The sequence below is a fragment of the Eleutherodactylus coqui genome, chromosome 4 (genome assembly GCF_035609145.1).
Source record: "Eleutherodactylus coqui strain aEleCoq1 chromosome 4, aEleCoq1.hap1, whole genome shotgun sequence".
Classification (NCBI taxonomy): domain Eukaryota; kingdom Metazoa; phylum Chordata; class Amphibia; order Anura; family Eleutherodactylidae; genus Eleutherodactylus; species Eleutherodactylus coqui.
In genome coordinates, this window is record NC_089840.1 from 139,899,054 (window position 1) to 139,910,116 (window position 11,063).

The following is an 11,063-nucleotide window of genomic DNA, read 5'->3' on the forward strand; positions in this document are numbered from 1 at the left end:
TGTATCTGCACCTGCGGAGCACTTGCCTGAGTGTGAGAATTCTGATGGGCCAAGGCAAAGAAACAGCTTGGAGTCATCAGGTAGCAGGGCTTTCCATCCAAACCTCATGAGTTTGCTCGCAAATTCAAAGGGAGGCCCTCCAAAAGCCAGGCAGGAACCTTCACAACAACACAGTCATAGACATCATCTTTGGCCTCTTCTTCCCCAGCCAGCTCAGAAAAGCAAAGACAGAAAATGGACTCTCCAGAGGTGCAACCCAGTGTATGGGTGAGTGAACAAGTGAACAAACCTTTTTCAAAGCTACATCACCTGCCATGGTGGACACATTCCTGTCAATGATGCATCAGTAACTGATACTTCCATGAAACTGATGTTGAAAGCACTGTAAATTTCCTCACAATCCAACTTTACTCAATTTAACTTATCCAATCCCTTAACTTGGCTACTGCTGAAGCAGACAACAGATTTACTAACGTAGAGACTAAGATGGCAGAATTCGCATTATTGCATAATAACCTTATATAGTTTGGAATCAGAACTTGGGAAACTTCCAAATAACGTGTCGGACTTGGAGGACAGGTCACACTGCAATAATAAGTTCTGAGGGATTCCAGAAATAGCATCTGCCTCGGAGCTGATGCAATACCTGCAAAATTTCATGAAAACACTGTAACCAGAATGCCCCTTGCAAGTTTTTATAATAGACAGGGCACACAGGCTTCCGCATTCTAAACATCTGGCAGATCATGTACCAAGGGACGTTTTGGCACTTTACTTGGTCGAACAATGCTGTGAACTCCTTGACGCCAGATGAAAAAAAAACAACAAATAACATATCTTTAGCAAAGTAATGATTTTTGATCGCAGGTAGGACATAGAAATAACTTGGAGAGGAACTTAAAGGACAATTCTATTCATAATGCATGTTGTTAGGTCTTGAATCTGGGACCTCCTGTGCTCCAGGTGACGGCTCTCCCCAGTGAGCTATCCAGCCTGTTGAACAGCTTCCCTGCTGAATAGTGTCCCAGTTCCTTGTTTCCGCAACCCAGATCGTGATCGGCTGCACCCTGTTTTCTAATTGGACTTATTTAAACCTGGCTCTGTACCTCCCTCTCTTGTGCAATTATTTTGCTTTCAGCCCTTAGTCAAGCTCTGCTATCAACTGTTCCTCTCACTACCATCACTGTACCTGTTGTGTATTGACTTCTGATTTCCCTCGACTTTGCTATCTGCCTGCTAATTTGTACCGCAACCAATACTACCTGTTTCTCAACCTCTGGCTTCCTTCGAATCCGCTATCTGCCTGCTCCTTTGTACCGCAACCAATACTACTTGTGAACAGACCTCTTGCTTCCCCTGACTTTGCTATTTGACTGCACTTTTACCACAACTGATACTACTTGTGTACCAACCTCTGGCTTCCATCTGACTATGCTACCTGTTTGCGCCGGTTGCAACAGGAGGCTCCTAACCTGCACCAGATCATTACGCATTTTGTGGAATGCTCACAAAGCCTAAGACATAAGCTTCAAAGACAGTTACTTCAATATTATGAGGAAACTAAAAAGGATTAATGCTCAATGTTACTCGCAAACTAATAAATTGGGGGAAATTATTGGTTTCTCTCCTCAAAGCCCAATATCTTAATTCATGGATTCCATATTTAATAGACCAAAATTATAAAGGAAAACTTATGAATCCTATAGACCTAGTAATCAGCTTTAGGGATTACTATTAGGCCTTGTATTATTTAAGAAGCAAACCCTTCATGTTTCCAAGTGCAGCACAGCAGATTCAAATGCTTTTACAAAATATTAACCTACCTACTCTCTCTGAAATCCAAAGGGAAGTCCTCAACTCTACAATAACTGTAGCGGAAGTGCTCAAGCATATCAACTCATTACCAATTGGTAAATCACCATGCATAGATGATTTTATGAATGTCTATTATAAGACTTTTTAAGATATCCTATTAACATATGCAAGGCCTTCCAGATAGTGGTACGGAGGACTCCTTTCCTAAAGCAAACAGACAAGCCTTAAAGGGGTTTGTCATTAAAAACAAATTCTATACTCCTCTATTTCTTCCCCGTCAGTCTCCTTACCATATTTTCTCCTTGCTGAGGGTCACCTTACTGCACGCCTGCTGATTTGTTATGAAGGCTGCATTCCTCGCATTCTCTTTCGGCTGGGTCAGTGAAGGTCACATCCCTGTGCTGTAGCGTTCACTGCCTAGGAAGGAATTCTGATCTATTGCCGAGACAGCTCACATGAGTAGTCTCTGCAGTAGATCGGCACCTCCCCTAGTGGCCTGTGACGTAATGTACATTGGCTGGCAGGATGAAGAGTGCCTGAGAATGTATGTAACCTCATAGGAAGAAGAGGAAGCAGCCAGCTGGAGGCGAGGTCACCTGGAGGAACTGCAGTAGACAGAAGAAAATAGGTGAGGTGAAGATCTGGTAAGTAGACTGACGGGGATGAAACAGGTAAGTATAGAATTTTTTTTAAGTGACAGAAAACTCTAAATAGTCACACTTCCTAAACTGGGGAAGCACCAAAATGCCCCCCAGAATTTTCAGCCTATATCATTATTAAATGTTGATATTAAAATTTATGCAAAAATATTTGCCTTCAGATTGGCACCCATCTTGCCATCTTTGATTAAAGAGGACGTAATTATATTTGTGAAAGGCTGATAGGCATCAGACAACACCAGAAGGGTCCTAAGTCTTGCATACTATATCAAACCTACAAAAGCTCATGCTGTTTTCCTTGCTCTGGACACCGAAAAGGCATTTGATCGTATAAATTAGACGTATGCTTTTGCAGCTTTAGATAAAATGGGTTTTGGCTGCCTTTCTCTTAAAGCTTTATCTGCACTGCATCCAAACTCCTCAATGCGAACATTTACCAACAGGGCCTTATCGGAAGATTTTAAAATTTTAAATGGCAACAGGAAAGGATATCCATTGTATCCACTGATATTTATACTGTCCCTGCACTTATTGGCACAGGCTCTTAGAGAAAATACCTTAATACAGATCAGAGATTGCTCCCATTTAATATAGTTATACACGGATGAAAGTTTGACATAACAGATCCCATATCTTCTCTTGAAAATGCACTAGAGGCTATAAAAGAGTTTGGACAGATATCTTATTACAAAATAAATGCACAAAAATCCTGACTCTTGCCTAAGAATATCTCTAATGACTCATTACACTATCTGCAAAATAAATATTCTTTTGACCAGCAAAGCGAAGGTATAAAATAGTTAAGCATAACCATAACCGCTTTACATAAAAAGTTTGACCTTATGCTAAAAGTGTTGCAGGAAGAGTCCCAAAGATAATCTAAATTCGAGATATCGTGGATGGGAAGAACTGCCAGCTTTCAAAATGTTTTTCCTGTCAAAAATTATAATGCCTATTTCTTCCTCTTCCTATTGAACTACCATTTTTTTATGTTGTGAACAGGATCCTAGAGGTATCAGAAATATGCAATAAAAATGACTTTATTGTATTTTACTAGCTAACCATATCCAGAGTAAATTACACTGGTCAACAAATCAAAAAGAAATGTCTGCATTTGGTTTGGAAACAGGTTGATTTAACTAATTTTGGGGTGCTGAATTCAATGGAAGAACCAGATTCTGTCTATCACGTCACATTTCTGAGATACATAGCACTATTAGACGATAATACAGTATTGACAAATATTGTCTGGTTTTAAATTTAAAAAAAATAACACTCAGAACTCAATAATGTTTTTCTGGTCATGTATTTGTGAATGAAACTCAAAAAATACTGATATGCTGAACTAAGAATGAAGAGAAGTGCTTCATGCAGATTACAACACTAAACAGCAGTACAGATAGGCTCATGTCAGTAACCTTCCTGCATTGTTCTGCCATCTAGTGACCATTTTTAGAACTTCATTCACTGTGCATTACATTGAAATAAAGCATTTAGCTTAGTCAACGCTTTAATTTTATATAAATAATTCAATGGTGAACACAAATACAAAAACCTTTTTTTTTTAAATTTGAAAAAAACTAAATTACATAAAAACCTTACATGATACATTATTTCTAAAGGTAAATTCGGATTCTACACCCAAACATCCATAAGAATTGATATATCGCACACCTGCTGTTGAGCAGGGTTTTATTACTGAAGATCCACTACACTGTCTTATCTATTATATGTCATGCAAACCAGATCTTGTGCAAAAAATTTCAGATATAAAACACCAGAGATCTTTTTGACAAGTTATGGTTACCATGGATAAGCACAGTAAATCCCATAAACTTTATTTACAGTATTATTTGTCCCTTTAACACAAATATAAGTGCTGTTTTGTTATGCCAATGTATAACATTTAGCTAATTATGACTATTTCTATACAAACTATCTGGATGGAATTATAAATCATGAATTAAGCTACAAATGTTCTATTCTATTTCTCAATGTCATGGTTTTCTAATTTTACAACTAGATTGGTAACCAAGCGATAGCATAGTCAAGTTCCCTAGTGGGGATTAAAAAGTACATATGTTGAAAAAGCAAAAACATAACATAAAAACATGCTCTTTCTTCCTTTTACAAAGTCTAAAAATATAAAACATACATATAATTGGTTTTGCTGCAACTGTAACGACCTATATTACAAAACAAATACGTTTTATTCTGCACTTTGTGTAAACACCATAAAAAGAAGTAAAACAAATAAAAACAGCTAGAATTGCTGTTTTACTATTCATCACACTTTCCCAAAAATGAGAATAGGAAGTGTTCCAAAAAGTCGCTTTTACCCATACATAGTACCAATGAGAAAGAGAAAAACCCAGCTGAAGTATTGGCTCACTTCTGTCATATACCGTTAAAAATTAGGTTTTGCAATAGATTGCAAAAAAGCCATCATACTCTTATGTCAGCAAAAAAGGAAAAAAAAGCTTTGGCTCTCAGCTATGTCCTTTAACCCCTTCTCAAAGGGGTTAGTAACTACATAAAGGATACTTATATTTAAATATTATTATGCCATGTTTTCCCCTCCAGGCTAACACAGCAAGGCTATGGGTCACATGCAATCCCCTGTGACGTTACATTCTATAGTCACGTGACCATAGTTTTTCTGACGATTAAAGGATCCCTCAATTGACAACTGCTTTCAACCTAAAAATGAACATCTAAATTATAATTATGGTGTGTGCACCAACATATGTGAACATAAATACTCTGGTAGCTTGATAGGAAAACCAGTTACATTTACAATGATAAAAACTATGTTATACAGTCAACTCTAATTAATGATGATCTATACTTTTTGTTTTTACACTGGGCAATTATTGTTAGGACCACTCAGAACGATCTAAATTGTAACAATAACTGTTACATGTACGTGGGCCTTTCTATTAATTATGATTGGGTAGCAGCAGTCAGTGCTGCTGGTAAATAGCCCTATGAAATGGTGTCATAATACAGTAGTCTCTAATACAATGCTTAAAAGGGTTGTCCAGAATTTTGCTCAAGGTAGGTCATAAATAGCTGATTGATAGACCCCTCCAACACTCACCCTTCAGTGTTTTCTCAATTACCAAATGATGCCCGACACTTGTGTCCTCGCTACCATGCTCCTGCACAGGAGCTGCTATCAGTGGCTCACTCACAGAGCGGCCAGCAGGGGGGCGGGGTGGCAGCAGGAGATTTCTCTCCTCTTGCTCCCCCGCCCCTCTCCATTGACATAACATAGCGGCTGTTCACTGCTGAATGGCCGCTCGTTACATTGAACAAGAAGCGATCAAGCTCATCGTTTATGCTGCATGAACGATGAACGATCAGCTGATTGCTCCTCGTTCAATGTAACTAGCGGCCATTCAGTACTCCTGCAGCCTCTCCGCTGAGAGCTAACGATAATAGCTCCCATGCAGGTGCATGGGAGCTAGTATGTGCAGGGACGAGTGTTGGGCATCCTTTGACTGACATTTGTCCCATGTAAACCCAGTTCTTAATACAATAAAAGCCTAGGGGAAGGAAATACTAGTGCTGTCATGATGGACTTCTGCAAATACAATTACCAGTAAGATTAATTCTAACTTTCCAGGTCATCCCTTATGACAACACACAGGAGAGGTACCAAATAAGTAGAGCTTAGGAAGGGATAATGGCCTGATTGGTCAATACATCTAGTCTATAATGTTTAGAAAAGATGTGAATGTTGCCCTAAGTAGCAGCCTTGCATATCTGCCCGAACGAGACATCAGCCTTTTCTGCTCGGGATGTTGATATAGTTCATTCAATGAGTTTAATTTCTAAGGGAAATTCAATGTTTTGCGATTTGTATATCTCTTGAATAGAAGATCTCACTCATCTTGCAAGAATGTTTTTTGACCCTTTTTTCCCCCTCTGAACTGAAAAGATTTAGGTCCTTCCTCCAGGAGGAGGTAATACTTAGGTAAACAAGAATCAAGCTTTGATGCTTGATAAAGGTGTTATCTAAGCCGAAATGCGTTACATCTCTTCCTGTATTTGCTGTCATTTACCCTGCATGTGGAAATAAAGCACTTAGAAACTTTTTTGGATCACAAACAGATTCCTTGGACCTGAGGGAGGGGGACTTTTCTCAGTTTTTAACTAGAAGAGACCCCCCTCCTTTCTAAGGAAGTGGCAAAGCATTTCCTTTACCTTCACCACATGAGCGCATAAGGATTTTGTTTCTAATTCATATCCTGTATTGGACCCCATTTTATCTTAATTTAGGGTCTCTTCGTTTTTGCTGCTCTCAATGTCCATGGATCATCTGCGGATTTGAAGATATCCTAAATACTTGAGCCTAGCAAGACTTGGGATACTAGCGAGAGGTTTTTATTCCCTACAGGAACCCCCATCTGGCACCAGGTAAGTCCTAAGCCTGGATTGCATAATTCAACTACTATTGTCAATTATTATACTTCATCACCATTTTGAGTAACAGTATGGCTGCCTGCACATGAGCATATTTGCATTGCGGAATCCGGAGCAGGCGTCCGCTCCCAGATTCCGCAGCAAATGCTGTCTATAGCATGCTATGAAAAAGTGCTTTTTCCAGTACAGGAGCGGAAATCGATTGTGATTTTCCGCTCACAGAGGAAAAACCGCAGCAAGCCTTATTTTAGTGCAGTGTCCGCACGGAGAGCTTTCATTGAAGCCAATGGTAGCCGTCCAATCCATTGACACGTCACGTATTCCACATCATCACCTAGCGACGGCATAGAAAAATCTGTACTGCGCATGTCCGATGCTGAGCCATCCGGACCATACGCAGTGCAGATAATGAAGATGACTGACAGGTACGTGGGGTCACCGGCCAGGTACAGGATCAGATTTTTCCAGTGAGCAGCTGAAGAAATATTTTTGGAAGTAGTCAGACCAGAGCCTGAGGCTTGAACCTCTTCCCATATTATTGATCTCAATTCAATAAGGAGAGAAGGTGGTTATTTAATTAATGATTATACATTCTCCTGTTGTAATAGTTTTTTTGAGGAGTAAAGCTTTCTTTCTTCAAGCAAGTAGCACAACTTCTGGCTCATTTTTTTAGGGTCATGTGGTTTTTCAGAAGAATCCTTATCTGCCTGTGAGCAAAATCCTACTACTAGTCTTTAGACTCTAAGAACGCATAGTTTGGGGAAAGCACTTACAGGAGCAGCAGAAACAGCATCAGCGTTCTGTGATGGACAAGCAGAGATTTGTGCCTCTATGCTCTTCACTGAACTACTTAATGCAGGATTGAGAGCAACATCTATCTAACATATTATATAAAAGCCTCCTTACCCGTTTAATGATGCCCTGCATGCCTAACCTCCTGTGTACATTGAAATGTGTTCCCTAAAATAGCAGTACCCATGGTGAGGACCCAAGCTGACTTCCTAGGCATAGCTCACTTTTCATGACATGGCCAGTGTTGGAGTATGGCTTCTGACTGCCGCCTACTTGCACCATTCTGTGGGCACATAAAGCTGCTGCCGCCAACATGCCTGCAATACGGGCTGAGCTCTATGTGCCGCCAGAGATTGGAATACCTAGCGCCGTGCTGCTATAATGGGCAAGACCCAGACACCAATTTAAAGTGGCCTCAGGAACCCTTGTTTAAGAGGTGCTGGCCTGACCTGGTAGTAGGAAAGGAGGCCAATGAACCTCTCAATACTTAAGCCCTTCAATGTAGTCCTTGGTAACAGACTCTCTGCATCCTTGCCTGTAAAAGGGACAGGAAAGCAACCAAGTGAAGGAGGATGATGACTCATGCCGCTCATAGAAGTCAATGGAGAGATGAGAGGGGGAAGGACTTCCAAAATGCAGCAGCGACTGACTGGTAGGTTAATTACAGATATTGAGATGACATATCAACTGATCAGTTGTGCTGTACACTGTTCTACAAGATACGTGTGCTACATATATAGGGAGTGTATAAGAGCCATCATAGCAGTCTCCTCCTACCTTCTCACCAACAACTAATAATGATACAACTTGCAGAGGTAAAATAAGTGGTTAAAATACCATATACAGGTAATAGAATGGCCAAAAAAGACTTAATCTTATGTGCACACATGGTAGCTTGTTCTGACAAGTTAGGTACATTTTAAACATGCCAAGTAGGGATTCCCAGATATAGGTCCCCAAGGTAACAAAGTATGTTAAGCTGAAGGGAGACCACATCCATCTAGTTCAGCCTGTTTCCACTCTGTCTTGTTGATCTAGAGGAAGGCAAAAAAAAAAATTAGGCAGAAGCCAATTAGCTCTCTTGGGAAAAAAATTCCTTCCCAATTCCATAATGGCAGTCTGAATAATCCCTGGATCAAGGTCCGAAAGTTCCTACCTGACTCCACGACCCGGATGTACAACCCCGCTGGTTATTTAGTGCCTATATGATATAATATTGTAACGCTCAAGAAAGGCATCCAGTTCCCTCTTAAACTCCTCTATCGATTTTGCCATCACCACGTCCTCAGGCAGAGAGTTCGTGTCTCACTGCTCTTACAGTAAAGAAAACCCTTCAGTGTTGGTGATGACACCTGCTTTCTTCTAGATGCAGTGGATGCCCTTTTGTTACCGTCGCAGTCCTGGGTATAAACAGATCATGTTAGAGATCCTTCTATTGTCCCCTCATGTATTTATACATAGTTATTTGGTCGCCACTTAATCTTTTTTCCAGGGTAAATAATCCCAGTTTTGATAGCCGCTCTGTGTATTCCAGTCCACTCATTCCATTTATTAATATAGTTGCCCTTTTTTGGACCCCCTCAAGCAATTCAACATCCTTCCTGAGCACCAGTGTCCTAGAACTGTACAAAGTATTCCATGTGGGGCCTGACAAGTGTTTTATATAGTGGAAGAATAATGTTCTCGTCCCTTGCGCCAATGCCTCATTTAATGCACCCCAAGACTTTATTTGCTTTTGCAACAGCTGATTGCTCTAATTAAGTCTACAATCCACTAGTACCCCCAGGTCTTTTTCCATCTCACTTTTACCTAGCAGTACCCCATTTAGTGTATATTGGGTGTCATCCAATGCTCCTGCCCATGTGCATAACCTTACATTTAGCAATGTTTAACTTCATTTACCATTTTTCATCTCAAGCCCCTAGTTTATCTAGGTCCTTTTGTACATTGTCCTCAGGTGCATTAATTATCTTGTATAATTTTGTATCATCTGCAAATATTGATATTTTACTGTGCAGCCCCTCTATCAGGTCGTTGATAAATATATTGAACAGAATAAGGCCCAATACTGAACCCTGTGGCACCCCACTAGCAATGACAATGAAAAGAAGAAATAGGCTGCAGTACACAATGTATCACCCCAGAGGTAAGGCTTCAATACATCTGCACCCCACTAGCAACGGTGGCCCAATCAGAGTACGACACTTTTATAACTACTCTGTTTTCAATCTCCGAACCTGTTCTTTACCCAACTACACACGTTTTCGCCCAGTCCAAGCTGTCTCATTTTATATATTAGCCTATTATGAGGCACAGTGTCAAATGGTTTAGAAAAATCAACATACATGAGATCAATAGACTCTCCCAGATCCAGCCTCAAACTTACTTCACTGTAGAAGCCGAGCAAATTGGTCTGACATGATCCGATGCTGAGGAGTTATACCATTGTTTTCCTTGAGGTATTCCATGATGGCATCTCTTAGAAACTCCTCAAATATATTTTTCCAATTATTGAAGCGAGACTTACCGGCCTGTAGTTATCAGGCTCCCTTCTTGATCCCTTTTTCATATATTGGAACCACACTGGCAATATGCCAACGCAGTGGTACAACCCCAGTCTCAATAGTGTCCTAAATATAAGAATAAAAACAAAGGTTTGGTACGGTGTTAGCCAGTAGAGCAATATGTGATTATTCCCAGCAAGAGAAACCACAATCTTGTAGATATGATACCTTTTAATGGCTAACAAAAATACATGATGTTAATGCAAGCTTCTGAACTTATGCAGGGTTCTTCTTCAGATGTACACGCGATCTGGCAGTGACATCTCGCCATACAATTAAACAGAGAAAGACAGAATTACCCGTGGCTGAGCACTTTTCTAGTCTGGGACACGACTTAGAAGATATGAGAGTTATGATGTTGAAGGGTGGTTTCAAGTCACAAAGCCATAGAAGAATTTGGGAATATACATTTATAACAACTTCTGACACTTTAAATGGATTAAATTATTCATGAGGATTTATGTGTGAATGGGAGGTATGAGACAACTATAACACAGATAAGACTGCTGACCTGGTGAACCACCCCACCCCCCTCCCCCAAACAGTAAAGGCCCATTTACACGGAGCAGTGATCGCTTTAAAAATTGCTTAAAACGTCAGTTTGAGTGACAGCTTTGAGTAATCATTTTGCATAAAAACTATTAAATAGCTACTCAGCTACTTAATAGCTTATTAGTGTGCAAATGAAGCCTTTAGTTGAATGCAGTTAATAGCTGGCAGCTTAAATAGCTGAAACAATGCCATCAGCACTACCCACTCAACGTGTGGTCCTAATAAGACTGCATGACGATTTTTAGGTTGGCTT